Source organism: Nyctereutes procyonoides, unplaced genomic scaffold, assembly GCF_905146905.1.
Source record: "Nyctereutes procyonoides isolate TBG_1078 unplaced genomic scaffold, NYPRO_anot_genome, whole genome shotgun sequence".
In the NCBI taxonomy this organism is placed as follows: domain Eukaryota; kingdom Metazoa; phylum Chordata; class Mammalia; order Carnivora; family Canidae; genus Nyctereutes; species Nyctereutes procyonoides.
Genome location: NW_026575121.1, coordinates 29728160 through 29749157, shown reverse-complemented (window position 1 = coordinate 29749157; position 20998 = coordinate 29728160).

The following is a 20998-nucleotide window of genomic DNA, read 5'->3' as shown; positions in this document are numbered from 1 at the left end:
GAATCTGATGATAAATAAGACACAGTCTCTGCTCTTTGGGCCTGCATATTTAAGAAGGAAAATAGGATATCTACCCCAATGATTTCAGTATGAAATGGTCTAATCTCCTGGAAAACATAAAATTTTATATCTGTATCGTACAGGATAAAAATATAAATTCCTTAGCAAAGAATACAAGATCCTTTATGATATTGTATATTCCTACATTCCTGGCCGTATCAGCATCTACTTTGTGCCTTATCCTATATCAAACACTAAGGATAATCATTCTGAGTCCCCTTAGAAATTTGTGCTTATCTCTCATATGTGAGTGACATATTTAATAAATATTGTTTGAACAAATAAATGACTGATGTTTAGAGAAGTGATCATTTCCATATGAGAAGATTTAATGGAGAGTTTGGCATTTGGGCAATAAAGGGTAGAATTTTGATAGAGATGAGGCCAGAGGGTATTTTGAGATATGTTCTCAAAGGTTGGAAATTTCAGTTGCAAAAGGTATACCAGGTTTGGTTTCTGCAGAAGAATGAAGGCCAGACTGAGAAGACAGATTGGAACCAGAAAGAGATAATTTATTTTGAAATGTTGGAAAGCATCATTGTCGGTGTAGTTGCAATATGAGATTACTATTTAAGTGCAAAAATTGTAAGCTTAGTTTGAGATTTTGAAAGATTAGATTTTCTTGTATCCTAAAAGAAATGGATTCACAAAAAGTGCTATTCAGTATAAGGAAATAGATTTTATAATTGGAAAAGTTGGTCAGGGTATTGCAGTAGCTAGGCTATGTATTGCTTTATTTGTCTATGAATTTTTCCCTGAATGTTTCATGCACACATCCTCAACATTGTTTGTAATTGTTTCAAGGGTAAAGCCTTTAAATTTCCCATGATACTCAGCCCAATAATTATGTGTTTATAATAATAATTACATAATTAGTTATAACATATAGTAATATCATAATAAGCCATAAAATAAGTTCTTGCTTAGTACAGCAAAACATCAACTTTCAAATAGGGCATAAATATTGTGACCATTAACATCAGAAAGGAAGGATGAATGAAGTTGGATAAAGATACATCCAGCTTTTCTCATTGTCTAAATTTCTTCTTCATGGCTTCTTCCTCAAAGATGGGGCAGAACTCAATGGGACAAGAAATGTTGGACTAAAGAAATTTGACCAAACTGAAGGACTAAGTTGATTAGGAGAAAGTGCAGATTTCCATCTTCCAAACTGTCCTGATATCCTCAGGATGAATATCATCAATTGGGAAGCTGATTTTCACAAGTTCTAGAAAAACAGCCAAGTATGCAACATCCACTTTTGTTGTCTGACCACTAACCTTTTTTAATTTTTTAAAAATTTCTTTTGTCTTTCTATTGACCTAAATGTATTCACATTGCTTCTGGTTATGGAATGTTCTCCTGTTCGATCATTTCTACCTTTCCATTCCCAATTATCAGTAAGCTTTCCTTACTCCAGTAAAAATAGTTCTACTCCAATTAAAGCGATGGATACTAATACTGATTAATAATCATTATTTCCAGAAGACTTTGTGTTATAAACAACTGACCTTTGGCCCATTCTATGGGAGACAAAGGAGAATAAGGAGAATAAATTTTCAATGCCAGTTCTGCTACCTACTGGATGTGTAAGTTTTTGTTTGTTTGCATGCATTTTCTCAGATGCTTGACTTCACAGTTTTTTCGTTTATTATTTCCTGCTTATGTAAATAGAAATAAGTACAAAAATATGGGTCTAAAAATAGATATAAAATATAATTGTATAAGTCATTGTTAATTATATATATAATTAGAAGGAAAATCCATGTTACCCAGATTCTGCAAAATAAATTATATATATATATATATAATATATATATATATATCCTATTAGTCATCCTTTTTGTATATTATAATTAACATTTCCTTTAATATCACTTGATTTTTATAAATTTTGCAGTTAAGAGACTTTTTGAATAAAAGTTTTGCATGTTCTGTATTTCAAAAATGTTTTTTTTCCTATAATGTATTTGAATATACCTTCTGTTTTACCTTCTCTGTTTCTATACAAAATATTAGTTGTATAGCTAAATATAACCTTTTTGGCTCCATCTTTCTTTTTCTTCTATATCCTGGGTCTTTTAGGGAAAAAAGGGATTATTGATATATTGACACAAACTGCACTTGTGTAAAGTGTATAATTTGATAAGTTTTAACATACATGTACCCCTGGGAAATCTTAACCATGACCAAAATAATAAACATGTCCCTTACTGTCAAAGTTTGTCTCTGGTAATCCTTTCCTTTCCCTTTCTCCCTTTTCTCCACTCTTCTTCATATTCAGACAATCACTGAGCTGTTTCTATGATGATGGATTAGTTGTTCAAATTTTCTTTTATTGCAATCACATGATATGTTCCCTTTTTTGGTCAGGCTTCTTAAACTCATCATAATCATTTATGAGATCCATGCACATTGTTATATATATTAATATACACAAGTCTTTATTGCTGTGTAATTTTTATTATATGAATATACCACAAGTTCTACTTAGCTGTCCTCAGAACACATTATTGGCTCTATTCTCATTTCACCCAAAGTCCTATGTCATATGTATTGATCACTCTCAAATCTGATGTCATAGCCTCAATAATAACATGATGGTTATTATTATGAATGTGACCACTTCCTCCTCTGTATCCCCTCTGCATCTTCTTTCATAGCATAGCATCTGCAGCTTCTCCCCACATCAACCTGCAAGACAGCAAATCTTCAAGTACAGGACTCCTGTCTTTGTATCTCATCATGAAGACATGCTCAATAATGATTTGTTAAATAGTGGATACTATTAGCTACCTGAATTGCTACCTAACTCTAACCGGTTTGGTGCAGAGGGAAGGGTTCCTTCCCAACACCAGAACTTCTGGATTATTCCAGGTGATCCCAATTACCTTGTCTGTCCAGAAACAAAACCCAAAGAATCCATCTTATAGGAACAAATGTAGCATGCTTTCACTCCGCAAATAGCCTGTGGCATTATTTAATCCCCATGATTTAAATATATAGGGCTTTATACATATGTTTAATTCATGAATAGATTTGATGAGTGAAGTGGGACTCATTGGGGCAGGTGTTGTTTCTGTCTCTATTTTCCCCAAGTTTCTGTCTTGGTCCCTAGGGGATCTTGTACTTGCCCGGGACTCAGGATAGGTGTTGGAGGAGCACTTTGGGGCACTTACTAGCTCCTCTCCTCAGGAGAGTTCTTAACTGACTGGTTAGACCCAGACAACTAAAACTCCATTTACCTGGAGGTCAGAATCACTGTACCTTAATGGCAGAGGCTGAGGCTGAGGCCTCTCTGATCTCCAGCACACCTGTGCAGTGTGACACTCACTTGGCAGAAGCTGCCAAAGTCTTATTCCTACTCTGGTTTCTGTTTCATATAAGTGGCAGAATAAACTGAGGTAATATGATTCTTAACATTTGCTTTATCATAGACTCTCCTGGGGAACTTTACAATTCCAAGGCCTGGCCCACTCCACAGTCTAAGTAACTCACTGTTACTTAGTAACTAAACAAGAATCTGCAGGTGGAACACAGACATCAGCGGTTTTTAAAGGCCCCCAGATGATTCTGATGTGCAGACAAGTTTGAGAAACACTGCCCTAAGAGAAATTAAGAGATACGGTTCAATACCATTCACATGTGGCACAATTGCTTTGTCATTCAAAGTTCAGGAATTGCTAAACTTTGGGTGCCTTAGCCATAGGCTAAGATGATTTTGGTGTAAGAAGATCACCTGCACCATCCTCTCCCCTTACCTGGCTCCTCCAGGGGCCAGGCAAGCCTTAATAACACCAAATCTGCCTAGACTGGAAACAATGACTTCCTCCCTCCAACTTTTCCTAACACAGTGTAGGAGGAAAATAATGTGGCAACATGGGGTCTGGGAGCATTGAGAAAACGCTATGGAGGTTCCTCAAAAACTAAAAATAGATCTACCATATGATCCAACAATCCCATTCCTGGTAGATATCCAAAAGAACCGAAATAGGGATCTCAGAGTGCTATCTGCACCCCCATGCTAATTGCAGCACTATTCACAATAGCCAAGATGTGGAAACAACGTAAGTGTCCATCAACAGACGAATGGACAAAGCAATGTGGTATATACATACAATAGAATATTATTCAGTCTTAAAAAGAAAGAAACCCTGTCATTTGAACAGCATTGTATGAACCCAGAGGACATTATGCTAAGTGAGATAAACAAGACATAGAAGGTCAAATACTGCAAGATTCCACTTATAAGAGATATATAAAATAGTCAGACTCATAGAGACAGAGTGGAATGGTGGTTGTCAGGGGCTGAAAGGAAGGAGAAAGAAATAGGGGTTGCTGTTCAGACAGTGTACAGTTTTAGCTGTACATTATGAACAAGATCCAGAGATTTACTATACAACATAGTGTGTGTATTAACAATATTATATTATGCACTTAAACTTTGAGGGGTTAGATCTCAAGTTAATTGCTTTACTCCAAAATATATGTGTTTTTAAAAGAAGTGTGTCCATATGTATGCTGTCTACTCAGGAACATGGAGTTTGAATGAGGAGTGTAGAAAATCCATCTAACAGAGGTTTATTTTATTTTTCCAAAATACTTAAATAAGATGCTGGCCCATTACTAGAAGAAAAAAAATCTGATTGTATCATTTACTCAGAGGGAACAAGCCTGAGAAATAAATGAGGAACAGCTGGGGCAGACATGCTAGGTTATCTGCTTTCTCTTTAAGAAGCAGTTAGAGCTACTAGGGAAAGGAAGCAAAGATGTCTGGAGAAAGAGGGATTATATTGGGAGAAAAAAGAATCACTTGAGGGACTTCTGTGCTCAGAGCAGTAGCTGAAACGTGCTAATGATCAATTTAACACCTGCCATTTTAATTAGCACCTAAGGATAAGCTGAAATTGAGAGAGAGGGCTGAAAACAGTAAAATGGCCTGAGAGGCAGCCCAAGGTCAGAGGGAAAATAAAGAACCATGGTTTATAGAAGCAGGTGATTATAGTTTGTTACAGGAAGCACGATTTGTATTTAGATGTTGTTTATTTTATTAGTATATCTTTATTATGTAACATTGGGAACAGAAGCTACTTCATGACTTGTCTCAAGAAAATTAGATTCCATATAAACTTTTCCAAAGCTGTCCCTTGTAGACCAGAGATTTTAAAGAATCAAAATAACAAAGATTGTGTGAGACCCATCCTAGTGCTTCAGGAGTCACACTTCTATGAATTTGAGCTACTATCCAGCTGTGAGGACAACCTCACATTACTTAGAAGTATTCATGGCCAAATTGTAGCAAAAATCAAATTTAAATAATAAAATCCCATGTAAATAATTATTTCGGGTGGGGGCAGTGTATCACAGTGATTCAAAGTCACATCATGAACATTCCCCAATGTCACAGCCTTTGGGAAATGTTTCTTGCTAAGACCTATTAAATGTTGGTCTTAATTTTGGCTAATGGGGTTGTCTAGTCACTTATTTGCTCCAATCTTCAGGATCCATGCAATGCAAAACTACTCTGTGTTGGTACCAAGTCTATTCACACTTCTGTTAAACCTTTCCATGTGGAACTGTGCCTGTCTTAGGACAGGTTATCTGTCACCAGCTGTGAACCCATACTCAGGAGAGATTATTAAAGCAATTTCATGGTCTCAGCCTGTCCAAGATCATGAGAATAGAGTTAAACCCCCAGTGGGGTCTGGAAAGTCCCTGCTAAGTAGCACATAAAAGTATGATATGTTCATTGATAAAGTTCAAAGGAGAAAAGGATATCAGAAATCATCAGAGGACCAATTCCTGGGTGGGGCTATTTTCAATATACATTCCTAGGACAAATAAAATGGATTGATTGATGTTCATACATGCAAAGGAAGAAAATGAGACCCGTGGTCACAGAGTCACTAAGGGCAGAGCCAAACCTGACCACTTATCTCCATGCTCATTTCCTTAGAGTCTACAGAAATACATCCAGCAGGATATGCATGATGAGGTCCCTAAGTCTATCACTAATTAAAATACACATCAATCACAAATATCACAGAATTTGAGACACCTAAATAAATCATCACTGCAATCATTTTCCGAGAAGACTATCTAGACAAAGAGCAATTAATAATCAAGGCTAACTCTAGTTCTGCAGAAAAAAATATATTCCTAAACATGTAATTAAATGTAACTTAAATATGTGATGACTGGGTATGTTTGCTATTGATTTTACCCTTGTTCCACAGTTGCATTTAATTCAGGTTTTCAGTTCATTAATAAACAGTCTGATGATGGGATACTGGCACATTTACGTGAGAGTCCTATATTTAAAGTTCAATAAAGGCAATAAAAGATTGTTCCTTATAAATCATGCTGATATTTCCATACACAAGGTATCTTGGGGGTTTCATGTTCATTTGTTTGCTTACTTGCTTGCTTGTTTTGTGGTCAAAATAAGGCAGAAGTCCATGAAAAAAATGAATATTTGCTAAGCAATAAGACAAAAAGAGAGAGAAGAAAGGAAAGACCCTCACTTTCTGATCTGGGAAAAACCATAATGCCAAGCATACTAACATTAAATTCTGGTCTCCCAACCAAAATAGAATAAAACTCTTTCTAAAACCTTTTAATCAATTTTAAAGTACATAACTATCTAGGTAAGTTGTACCATTTCCTCTTCTTGGGATCTTTTAAATATACAGGACATGCTTGAATCATTGTTCCTATGACAGGAGCTAATTACACTCTAATTTGTATTCTGAGGTTTGGGAAAGAATCATCAAGGAAGACTCAAAACATTGCTTCCTCTTCTAGTATCTACATGACACTCAATAATTGCCTGAATTTTCTTTTTAAGAATAAAAGTGGGGGATTCCTGGGTGGCGCAGCGGTTTGGCACCTGCCTTTGGCCCAGGGCGCGATCCTGGGGACCCGGGATCGAATCCCACATCGGGCTTCCGGTGCATGGAGCCTGCTTCTCCCTCTGCCTGTGTTGTGTCTCTGCCTCTCTCTCTCTCTGTGACTATCATAAATTAAAAAAAAAAAAAGAATAAAAGTGAAAGCAGTAGGACTTCATAGTTTACACAGGCACAGCTCACCATATTCTTTGTGAACTGATGTCCTGTTTGCTTTGGCTCAGATCCAGACACATCAGGAATTTAGGAGAACAATACCGATCAACTAGTAGAGTTCCTTGTTTTAAATTTATTTTGGTTTTGTTTTATTTTTCAAAAACATTACCTGAAATGAGCAAATAAATTAATATACAGGAACCAAAAAGATATCTGGTAGTATAATTTTATATGATAAACGTTGGTGAAAAAAGAACCAGAAAAGTGGCATAAACAACACACAATGAAGTTGGTGCAGAGGGATCTGATAGTGATTCTCAAGACCTTCCAGAATGGTTATCAACAATAGAGATGAGTCCATATTTAAGGCAGGCGAAAAAGGAAACAAATAAGGCATACATTAAATAGCTAAAATGAAAATACACAACAGTCTAGGATGACTCTGACAAGAACGTGTAGCATGGTAAGGCTGGACACCCGGGGGACACTCCAATTGCTGAAAGCGCTGGAGGTTTTTGACTAAGGAAATGACAAAATGAGAGCTAAGATTTGGGAAGTTTCTGTTTAGTATGTATGACTGAAGAGATACACGAACCAGGATGGTCCCTCAGAGAACCTTTGTACAGTAGCCTAGAGAAGGAATAAGAAGGAACTAAACTGAAGTGTTAGGAGGGGGAGAGTAGAGGGAAAGGAGAAAACAAACATTTTCATGGGGAGCTGGTGACTGAAGTGTGGCGTCTTCAGTGTGTGTGTGTGGAAGTATGTGTGGAGCCAATGGTGAGAAATAATGGACTCCGGCAGCCAAAATGGCAGTGTAACAATTACCAATGCAACAAAGTCAGTCCAACAAATGTCTCGAGCATTTGCTGCCCAGAAGGCCCCATGAATTGTGCTGAGTTGGGCACCTACAAGATATGTAAGACAATACAGAGAGTGCACACAGGAGGTTAGTAAGCTCATGAAGGATGACAGCAAGTGAAAAGCCATTCCTACAGTTCAGACTTAACAATCCAAAGAGTGGTTCTTGTGTACATGTGATGAGGAATAGGAGCCAGAGATACTGAGATAGAGAAACAGTGACCATTCAGCAGTGTGGCACAAAGAAAGTGGATTAGCTCAGCAAGGAGGAATGACCAAACCAGACAGATATGAAACGTACAGGAAGAGACACAAGTAAGAGATTTGCACTTAGATAGTGTGGGAGATAGACTGAGTGACACAGGATGTAGACAGAAGTAGCCTGGAGGCAAAAACTGCCCATATAGACGAGTAATGCCAAAAAAGCAGAACATTGTTACTGAAGGAGTATACAATAGAAACCAGCCAAATATCAATTTCATTTGATAATGATAATTTAAACATGGTCTTTACCTGCCTGTTCTCCTGCCCAGTGGTAAAGCTAAAGGCTTCCAGTACTTCTAGGGGGCTGGTAGGGTGGCAGGAGGTAGAGCATGAACAATGGAAATTTCCAGTGTCTCCCTGTAATGTGCACAAATCTAATTAACTTCTTAATATTGATGACTGATGTAAAAAACATGCTTTTATAAGTCTAGCTTGTTGCCATTTGGAATGTAATTATTTTGGTGGGATTTAAAACTATTCACCCCAAGAACAAAGCAAAGCTTGGTAACCTTGAAGTTTATGCCCACACTAGGAAGCCCAATGAAGTCATTAAAAAGAATAAATGAAAGGTAAAGCATTTGACTTGGACTGATTTCCACAAAGAAATGGTGAATGATGGGATCCCTGGGTGGCTCAGCGGGTTAGTGCCTGCCTTTGGCCCAGGGCACAATCCTGGGTTCTCAGGATCGAGTCCCACATCAGGCTCCTGGCATGGAGCCTGCTTCTCCCTCCTCCTGTATCTCTGCCTCTCACCCACTCTCTCTCTCTCTCTCTTTCTCTATCATAAATAAATAAATAAATCTTAAAAAAAAAAGAAATGGTGAATGAAAAAACAAGATTGAGAAGTATGATTAGCGTGATGCTGGTTTTTGTCTACAACAAACCAGTGCAAAGATCCCTATACAAGTATATTTGTAAATACACAAATTATGATTGAATGAGCTTGCAGCAAATAGGGTCTACATATACTAGGTAATCACAAGGATTACTTTGAGTAGAGGGTTATGCAAGTGGAAGGAGGACTGAGTGTTGGTGAAGCCAACATAAAAGGAACAAGAGACAAAGGACTGCACTTGAAAAAGCACATGTGCAAAAATTATACTTATGAATGCATGTAATGTTTTACATTAAGTAAATGTAAGTGCACATGGGATATATTTATAAAGAAATTAGGTTTCAGAAATGGGTAAAATCACAAGCAAATTTAGTAAGAGTGTATATTGAATTTCAAACGAGATGAAGGGGAAGCAAAAATCTGGATTCACTTTCAATTTACTACCCCACCAGAGACTATTTCTGTTTCTTCTGGTGTTCAAAGTAAAGTCTTTGGAAACTGAGCTCCTTGAACATGTCAAGTTTGTTTCATATATGAGCTATTCCTGTGACATCTCCTTTACACGTCAGCTCTGATAGAAGAAAACTGGCTTTTTTTTTTCAACTATCACAGTCTTTCAGAGGAGCTATTCTCTCTGTCTTACTGGTTATTATTTGCCTTCTTCCAGAAGAACTTTAGTTGTGGTAAACTTTCCTTCTTAACTGCAGATTTTTAAAGATTTCCTCCAAAACTGGATGCTACACTGATTTGTATTTTTAGCTATGCTTCTGAGATAGTATGGAGTATTCATTAATCTGTCTTTTCCAGCATTTATCAAAAAAGTAGTTAGAAGTATCAGCCTGCATTAATGAATAATTCTCCTTGGTCCCTGCTGGCATTGCCAAGCTGGGGCTAATCATTGAGCAAGTGAAGCAGAGTTAGGACAGCAGAAATGACAAGCAACCTGCAGCAAATACATGAACATTGTGCTAGAGTTTGGGGAATCCTCTATGTCATGCCCTTGCATGAGTGCTAGAATACATTTTCCTCCATCATTGCATATTCAAATCCTTTTCATTCTCCATACTTACCTCAGTGGCTTCACTTAGTCAAGCCCATCCTACTTCCTCTCCAGCTAGAAGTTATCTTTCATTCCTCTGACCCTTTCCTATGTGTAATAGAAATCAATCTCTACCTTTTCCCAGCATGCATCACCTTCTACCTTATATAACAATTAAGTAGTTTGTTGTGTCCACTTTCAGTTAACCACTGAAAAAGTGGGAGTCCCTTCTTATCAACTGTGTTGTGCCACCAGCACACCGCTAACAGTAGGGACATGATCAATATTTGCTGACTGAATCATCTCTCAGCTGAGAAGAGACCCAGGGCCACCATCTTCAAGAAAATCATTAGGATTCCACAGCTGAATGTACACTCATAACATATTCCCAATCCAGAGAGATTTTGATGGAACTTTCCTCTTGATCTTGGGTCAGTTCTACCCATGCAGAGGCATGATTAGAAAAAGCCCATTCCTTCTCATGGAGCAGAAGATTCCGTTCATGCTGTGTCTTTCCCAACCTGGCAGCATAATCAGTGTTGTGTTTTTACAATCTGTTGGTATTCTAAAAATGAGAACAATGACCTTTGTGTTAATTAGTTGATACAAGAGCCTGCTGAGACTAGAAGAATAAGACTTAATGGGACTTGAGATTATATATTCCAATTATAATTGTGGAGGTAGTAACTAATGTTATTAATGAGATCAGATAAACATGCATCCATACTATTGGACTTCTTAATCCCTTTCCTCTAACTGAGATGTTCTTAGGACTACCTCACAGTATAATACACATACTTAAGACTGCCCCAAAAATCTAAAAATATAAGGAAAATACTTCATCATACTTTTTTATTTTCTATTTACTTATTTTAGAAAGAGAGGGAGAATTGTCAGAGTGGGGGAGGGGCCGAGGGAGAGGGAGAATCCAAAGCAGGCTCCATGCTCAACCCAGAGCCTGATGTGGGGCTCAATCTCAGGACCCTGAGAGCAAGACCTGAGCTGAAATCAAGAGTCGGATGCTCAACAGACTGAGCTACCCAGGTGCCCCTTCATTGTACTGTCTTAGATGAGTAAATAGACCATTTTTTTAAATTCAGAAGTGCATCACCTGAAAAGATGTTTAAAATTTGAGGGAAAACATAGTGGGAATATTATTTGAAAGTACGACTAATATATTTTCAAAATAAGCATAGTCCATGCTTCCTAACTTTCTGGAGATCCTTTTGATCTGGTGGTAATAAGTGTTTCTGAGGAAGGAGTAAATAGTGAAAGGACAGAAAAACATAGGGAAAGCTTCTATATTAGATAGGGTGTCTGGGAAGAGCAAATAAGCAAAGAATGTTTATGGTGTTGATAAAGCTTCTAGATTGAGCTTTCTCCAACACCATGCACACACACACACCTCTATTAGAGATATCTGATGTTTCTAGCATTGCTTTACCTGAGCAAGGATGGCTCCCTCTACCAGGGTTCTTGACCTAGGGTCCCCTGAATCCATCTTCAGCCTCTCCAGAGACTTCCAGGAATTGTATATGAGATTTTTCCATAACTGCATATACAATGCCCATATAGGATTTCTCAGGAATATAAAAAATTTTAGGAAGCAACAAACTAGATGAGGAATATTTATTTGGTATCCTATTGTACAAACAACAGAAAACGACCAGGCAACACACAAACAAAGCCTTCTAGAACAATCTCTCTGGAGACAATCTTAAGAGACAAGAAGATGTAGGTGTCTCCCACTGCCAACTGCATTCTGGAGCAGCAGGCAGGGGTGTCAGGCTCTGGAAGTGAGATACAGTCCATGTGTTGTTGGCTTTTAGCTGCATAATTAGGGAAGTACCAGTACTCCCCAGTGTAATCAGGGTTTACAGTTACAGTTATGAAGACTCCTTAGATTTTACCTTCATAACTCCTTAGATTCCAGCTCTCATCTGCTACTGCATTTGTTGGGAGACAACAACTGATCCTTCCTCTAATGTAGTGGAGGAGCTGGGGTTCTTGCCTTCTGGTTGCAGCTACAACAGAATTTCTAGCTTGAGCCACATCTACTGAAATGGGTTTGGAAAGAGGAAGGAAGGCTATAGGATGAAGCAGAAAAACTCTGGTTCCCATGTGTCTCACTCTAACATTTAATACTTGGCTGGGAATAAATAGATTTTTGAAGGAAAGCAGATAGTCCAAGAAAACCCTTAAGTTATTCTTTATCCCAGGTCAACATTGATTGCCCTTCATTATTATTTTGATGCTAAAAGATCCAAGCATTTGTTAACTTAGAAGCCACAGGCTCTACTCTTTCCATTCCCACAGTCAGAGCCACTAATGACATTACCAAGGAACCTGTGGATTATTTATTCATTTGTTTGGTTATATTTGTTTATTTATATCCTGATTAAGTTCATGAAGAATTTGTGGTGCCCCAAGGGAGCTACTGTGATAGATACTCACTTACTAGCATATTTGCATTCAGACAAAAAAGAATGAGAAGCTCAGGAAGCAGGAGGCACATCCAGGGAACTCCTGTGGGGAGCAGAATCCCAAGGGACCTGCATGGCTCTGGTGGTACCAGGCAACTCTGAATCCAGAGGTGGTACACCAACCTCTTGGATTTGCCCTTCACTTCACTTTCTGTTAAAAAGCTAGTTGCAGGCACCCTTTTTAAAAAGTGTATAACTGATTAAGTATCTGGAGGAGGGTTAAAGATTAAATTACTATCATTTAGCATTAATTAATTAGTTTTTATCTTCCAGCTTGCAGCTGGGTTCATATGTGTGGTTGGTTAGATTGGGAGAGGAAAGAGAGGAGATTTTTAGGTAGGGGGCCTATTGGGGGAGGGTGCACCTAGAGGGAGGTTGGGAAGATTAGAACGATAGCTAGTCACTGTCATCTGGATATCTGGAAAGAGCATGGTTTCTGGGAACTAAAGGAATACAAAATGGTGAGAAGTACAACGATAAACTATAGTTATTTCATAATATCATGTGGGGCTAGTACTGCTCCATGGCATCTAAAGGAATCTTCCTTTTCCTTCTTTCTTTTCCTATCCTTTTCTTCCTCTTCTCCCATATCTTCCTCTCCCTCTCCCTCCCCCTCTTCCCCCTTCCCCTACCTTTCTGAACCATTTGACCTCTACTAGATCTCAGAAGAGAACTGTTGATACTATAATCCTTCTACATTATTGATTGAATGAAATCATTAATGTGTTGGCAATGAAAGGAGGAATCAGAGAGCATCAGCTCCTTCAAGTGGTGAATAAGGAACATAAAGTTCTAAGAAGGGAAGTTACCTCATTAATCCAAGGTCATTCTGGGACTAGAATCCAGGTTTCCTGACTCCCAATTAAGTGTTTTTTCTGCTCCATGGTAGAGTTTCCTGGGTAAACAAAGGACCACATACAATACTATTTTACTCATGAAACCAACTATCTAACTGCTTATTTTGTGCCAATTTTGTGCTTAAAGCTGAGAATAAAATGGGCATGACTTTCATTTTAAAAATACTTTCTAGTACTTTGTTCATAACCCTTAAATTTATGGAATCAGCTGTAATTTTTCCATTTTACAGCTGTGGAAACAAAAGGAGGTCAAAGACATTTCACAGATGACCCAAAATACAATTTCAGTTTGGATGACCTGGATTTATTTTTCTATTTGAGTTTGCCTGTTCTTCATTCTACTTAAATTTCAGGATGAACTGAACTCACCTGTGAAAATGAAAATGCTAGAGGGAGAGACTGGAATAAAAAATTGAAAGCCCACTGTTAATTTTGGGAAATCATAGCATTTGACTTAATTATTTCATCTTTTCTTCTTATATGAACTCTGCGGCCAAAACAGTGGCTGTACATAAAATGACAAAGAAAGGCTCAGATATATAAATATGTAACAGGTGTTTCATGGACCACAACAGCCCTGGGTATATAAAGCATAATAGCTAACATTAATAATAGTCAAAATACAGTATTTATTTGGTTTCATCCTCATTTGCATTATGTCTTACCTGCAACTAAAATCTCTCCCAAATATTTCCATGAATGGGAAGTTGGGTTGGTTAAATAGAAATAGCTAGGGTTTTACAAGTCTTTCTGGTTAATATGTATGCTGACCCCATTTGCTCTTCTCTGCTCAATTCATGGTAGTAACACTGCTAGTAGCAACATTCATAGCTATGTGGACAGTGCCTTCCTGGCAGGGTGGAGCCAAGACTTGAAAGTCTGTATTGAAAGTACCACATATCTACAGTAACCTTGACAGCCTAACACCCTCTATTACCATGGTCTATCAGATAGAGATTAGTGTCTATTTTCAAACAAGGCTCAGAAAGCTTAAGTAACTTGACTAAAGTCACACAGCTACTATCAGGGAAAGGTTTGAAACCATCACTGTGACTCCAGAGCCTGACCTCCTAACTTTATATAAATATTCTGGATTTATGAGGCAACTAGACACCAATCCTTGTCTGTTGCCAGTCTCCCTCTAGCAAACTGGCTCTCTGAAGAAGGTCTGCTGGTACTAGGAGGCTAGAATGGCTCTGGATATGCGTAAGTCTGGCCAGTTTAGCATAAAATATTTTGATTGAGAGAAGCACTAGTGAATAGAATTATAATTGCAGAAGAATAGCTAAAACAAAGAAAATCTCCTTAATACACAAGTTGGGGACAAGAAGAGATGATTCAGCCCCAGTTATATTGATTTGGCAAGGTAATGATGCTCGGTTTCAGTAGAAACATCTTCATTCTAACTAGAAAGAAGGATCTGAAAGATCTCTAACCACACAAAAGATCTCAGTTCAATTTGAGCATGGTGCTGCACCAAAGATAGCAGCAGAGGAATAAGATAGAGATTACTGTTGTCCCTCTACCCCAGAGGCCACCAGTTTAAGCAAGTAAAAACGTCACACCAGACTTCATGTGGAAAGTCCCAAATCCAGTTCCCCAACCAAGATCTGGCAACCTGGTACTAGTCCTGGCCAGTCTCTGGGGGACAGTATGACCTTTTCCAGGTTCAGTAAGCATACTCCAAGTGCTATATCAGGGAGGGGATGTGCAGGAGCTAGATGTATTCCCTCATCTCTACCCTACCCCTCAACAATGGTCAAAGTGTGGGGATCCTGAAGCCTGAGACATGAAGCTTTGAGCATTCATTTCAGGAGGTAAGACTAATTCTTTAAGATACCCCAGATACATGCATGGATGTGATATACCACTGTCCACATCCAAAATCAAGGAAGTAAATGTTTCAAACTTCTTTCTGACATTTTTCACAACCTGGCTGATATGTGGCATCTCATCTCTTTATTGTGAAGCAAGACAACCATAAAAATAAATTCTTGGATTGGTAGTTTCATCCTACAGATTATATATCAAGAATGACTTTAGATCATCCTTAGAACATTAATGACACTTTCCACACACAGTTGCTATTCCACTTTCCTGTGCCAGTATTTTATCATGTTCACTCTTTATGCTCCAACATGCTCCTTTCCCAGGTTTGCCAGGAATCCTATTCCTGCCCAACCGTCATTGGTCTAGGCTTTTGGCCAGTAGTGGCAAAAGCAGAGGTGGCGTCTGCTTGCATCTTGGCAGCATGTTTCTCTTTAAGTGTGGGTATGAAAGCTTTATGATAAAAAGAAGAGCAAGCTGAAGCAGAAGACAGAAAGGGATTGGAGTTACTGGCTCTCACTGAAAGGAAGGATATCAGCGATTTGCAACAGGAAGGCCAGGTGGGTGGAAATGGGAAACCAGCGATTATCTGATGCTGAAGAGAGGCCAGAACTTCTGATAGAGCTGATGGGTCTCCCATAGTGAACACTCCTAGCAGCCTGGAAGAAGACAAAAGAATGCAAAGAGTTCTAGCCCTCTCAGAAGGAACTGTTGTGTAATAAACTTCCATCTTTTTTCAGTTCACTTCATTAATAAGTAGTAATCACATTCAAATTAATGTGAAATTCAAATTAAATTAATTTCACATTCAGTAAAAATATTATTTTGACAATGAACTACAACAAAAAGATTCAATAAAATCTGCCTCTCTTAACTAAGATAGGAAATAGTCTTGGTCATTCATTCATTGAATTCATTGTACAATTCATTGTACATTGTATAATTCATTGTACAATTCATTCATTGTACAATGTACAATTAAATTACAATTGTACATTCATTCATTGTACAATGTTGTACAATATACATTCATTCATTCATTGTACAATGAATTAAAGTAAAGCTTTGAGAGACACTACTATGTTATCATTTTAGTGTAGTTACATTGATTCAGTTTTTAGAGTCAGGCTGACCTGGGTTTTAGTGGTTATGTGACCTTGAACAGGTAATTTAACTTCTATTGGACTAGTTTCCTAATCTGTAAAGTGGGAATATACTCACTGCCACATCATGGAATAATTAAGAAAATTAAATTGAATGTGATTAGTAATGTATTTAGCAATATACACAGTACCTTGCAATATGCAATATAAATGCCTACTTACCTATCTGTCCTTTGAAGGCTAAATGTACCTATTACTTCAGTTTACATAGCATATTCCTTAAAGTTTCCTACAGAGCTTAATATGTGATCAAGAACTTTATAATATTATAAACTTAGTAATACAGAGAAAAAAACAAGTGGAGGAGGCTGCAGTGTCATGGAAAGAGTCATGAACCAGAGTCCAAAGTCCTGCACGACAGTCCTGGCTTTGCTCTTTGTCAGATACAGGATTATGGACACATTGCTTAATGCCTTGAAGCTTCACATCCTTTATCTAGATCAAGGAAATAACAATATCTCCTTTGGGGACATCTTTCCTATGCACAGATGCAGGGCTTATGATTGGGTTTCTCACAAAGATGCATAATGACACATTTAATGCCCTCCAAAAGAGTTTGCAACCTAGTGGAGGAATTAGACACTTGTTTTAACCAAAGCACATTCATTGAATATAGGATCAGCTTTTGAGTTTCTTCTCTCAGAAACAATAGGATATAACAATGATGGACACAGACTTGTGCCAGATAACTTTCAGTCTAGGCTCTTCTTCCTAGCTTTGCAAACTAAGGCAACTTATTTAACCTAACTTTGGAAATGAGGAAAATAATGGAATTTTTGTGAAGATTAAAGATAATGTATGTAAATATAAAGAACACTATAGGAATTCAATAAAATGTTAGAGCTTGTTAGTTGGCTATAGGTACCCCCTGCACATGGAATCAAAGGTGGCAGGTTTGAAGGGGCCTCTTATGAATCCTTTTTTTTTCCCCTCTTATGAATCCTAAGTGTCTCCTCACACCAATGATCCATGTGAGAATGTTTCCTAATCTCTACTCTGAGAAATGGAATTATTTTGATAGTTAGACATTTCTACAATTTCAAAAGTCCAGACTAACATCTGAACTTTATTTCTTCAAAGAACATAATGATAAAAGCTACTTTTTTTCCTTGTTTTTTTTTCATAGAAATGCCATCTTGCATACTTTCACTTGCCACTTTTTATTTTTAAGAATCTTCTATTTTTTGTAAGTCTCTATAAATTATCGAGAAAAATCACACACTTTACATGCTATAAGGAAATTCTGAGAGGACAATGAGAATCATCACACAGAGAATCGGCTATGAAAAGAAAATGTCTAGGATCTCATTTGTAAGGTCCTTGAAAAGAAAACCTCTTCCAAAGTAAGAGGAATTGTTTTCCCAAATGTTAGTTTTAGCCCCTGCATCCTACTCTAACCTAAGGCCCAGCTGTGTTCATTTTAATTTTCCTTCAAAAGTGAAAATCAATAAGGATGAAATACTATGCATATGTAGCACCTTGTTTCCAAAGAGTCCAACAAGCTTTAAGTATATTTTGTCATTAATCTTCCCAGAGGTCTGGGAGAAGGAAGTGACAAGTGTAATATCTCCATTCTTGCAAATGAAGAAACCAAGGAATGGCTGAATGGCCAAGAACACAGTGAAATTGGTGACAAACCAGGAAAAAGAAATTGCAGATTGGAAATTGTGATTATTTCAGGGGCATAAGAATACTCATAAATTATAAATAATAAGATAAAACCCAGCTGCTGATTGCTGAGTGTATTTAAATCAAGGTAAGAAACATGTGGGCTCTGAAAGATGCACAATTGGCCTCATGCTCCTCCAGGTGCCTGGGAGGATGCTAAAAGATGCCCTATTGAGTTTTTTCTCCCTTTGGCCCCCACTATGAGAAATTTTCTGACATTAGTAATTGGCTACAGAATTCCAACACTAACTTTGGGGTTTTATTTCTTTCATGTTTGTCTTCTTTCACACTCCAAGTCAAATCATTGGCCTATTTTCTTTCTAAAGTCTACCTATATAAGTGGCTGATCAAGTTCCTGTCATTTTCCTTTAAAAAAAAAAGTAAAATGGTCTAGAAGACCATATTTTCATAATATAGGCATTGGTAAAACTAAATTAAATATAGTATAAAATCTTCTACAGGTATTTTTCATCAAATGTGGGTAGATTTTTTTTTAAAATCCACTTGGAATCATATTTATGGCTGGGAATATTGTTATAACTTGGCTGTTAGGAAAGGAGGAGTTAGAATTTTATAAATCATCAGCCACATAAGAATGTTAAAGTATCTCTTTAACACTTTAAGGTTAGAGTCCATGAGCAAGTTACTCTGATATCAAAATCAAGTCACTGAGAGAAGAGTGGGGGTCACTTAGGGGTGGGTGCAATAGGCAGCTACTTACTTAGCATTTTTCCCTCTTCTCATTCTTCCAATGTCTTGTTTACAGTTTAATATTTATAAATTTCAATTAATAGCTTGGTCCAAAACCTTTTTTGGCTTCATAGCACTAACTGAATTAAATGAAGAACATTAGTGAACATACAAGAACTTTTCAAGGATATCTGCAGTCTACTATCATAGTATTGTCTGGAATGAAGCAGTAAACTCTCACTGAATACAGATTGTTGCCATATATGAACAAGCAGTTATATCTTTAAAGGTATAGAGAGGTCACCGGTGTGTGTATGTGTGTGTGTGGGAAGGGGGGTCACATGCATTGCACACGCACGTAGGACAGAGAGAATAGAAGAAATCACTGACCTGTGCCTAGGTCAGATAGTTCTAGTAAAACTAGTTACAGTAGCAGGAATAATAAAGGAGTGGAAAGACCTACTATGAGCTAGTTGTGGTTATTACTAGAGTCCATGGGCAGGGACCATGGAGGCTAGCCAGCTATTGATAGTTTGAGTATGAACTTTAAAAGGAGAAGTCTTGTGGTAAATAGTTATAGTTGCTTGTTCATGGTGCTAAAATAATGCTATCCAGGGAACAGCACTGGGGAGCAAAGAGTCCCTTTCCCGCTGCATTTGTATTTAGACAAATAAAAGAAGCAGCAACCTACTTTCTCTTCCTTATTAATGGAGTTTCTATAGCTACCCTCTTAATGAAAAGCAATCTTTGATGAAATACTATTGTTTTACTGTCTACAAAGTGATCAGTGTCTCTAATACCTATAGTAACTCCAGCAAGTTTCAGTTATCAAGGGCCTATAGTTTCAGAAAGCCTCCACCAGTAAGAGAATTTGCACTGTTTCTCTGCATAAGATTTGTGAACCAACTCCTGCATCTGCATGAAACATTAGGAATCACATTTCCTTAAAAAAGAACTTTACTGATAACACATTATTATGGGCTGAAATGCATCCCCTAGAAAAAGATATATTGAAATTCTAACCCCACAGTACCTCAGAATACAACCTTATTTAAAAATAGAATCACTGCAGACAGAGATAATCAAATTAAAATGAGGTCATCAAGTTAAAATGGAGTCTAATCCGATTTGACCGGCATCCTTATAAAAAAGGGAAATTTGGACCCAGAGACAAACATGCATAAGGAAAGATGATATGAAGAGAGAAGAAGAGACAGAGAAACACTATGTGAAGTATAGGCGGTGATAGGAATAAGCCAACGATTGCCAGTGATCCTTCACAAACTGGGAGAGAAGCACAGAACAAACTTCCCCTTACAGTTCCTCTTCCCTCTTTCAGAGGACCAACCCTACCAGTTTTGAACCTCTAGCATTCAGAACTATGAGACAATAAGTCTTTAATTTTAAGCCACCAGTTCTTGTTACTTTATTATGCAGGCAAAGGAAACAAATGCACACATTAATGTATCCTCTTATTTTTTTAATATTTTATTTTTAAGTAATCTCTATATGCAATGTAGGGCTCAAACTCACAACCCTGAGATCAAGAGTCATATACTCTAACAACCGAGCCAGCCAGGTGCCCCTAATCTATCACTTACAAGAAAAAAGAACTAGGAGTAAATTTTCCAAATACAAAAAAAAAAAATCCAAATACTATTTTTATTCCAAAACAGAAGCAATTGCTTTTAGTCTCTCAGAGAAAATATCTTTTTGTTTAAGCAAATACCTTTATGCTTCCATAAGTAATATTCTTACTATGACTCATCACCAAAAATTTCTAGAAGTCACAGTCTCTCTCCAACTTCCACCTTAGCTTATACCATCATATATTAATTCCTTAATTGGGTTGGTAGGCTATGTGGATGAATAATCCTGCTTGCAACAGATCCCAGTGCAGCAAGCATATCAATAGCTAATTCAGACTACAGTGAGTTTAATATCATTCTTACTTTTTAATTTTCTGTGGAGACGAAAAGTAAATCTTGCCTCATTTTAATCTGTGGCTCTTCCTTTACAACATTAGTTATTCTCAGACTGGGTGGAAAATCATTCATATGACTTCTATCAAAACTGGAACTAGTTTTGCCAACCATTAACCAAATGGAATTCCTACTGAAAGAAATTCTTTTGTTTGTTGCTAAAACATGTAGTCTATGTTGAGTAAAATGTGCAGGTTCCACTTTTATAGAG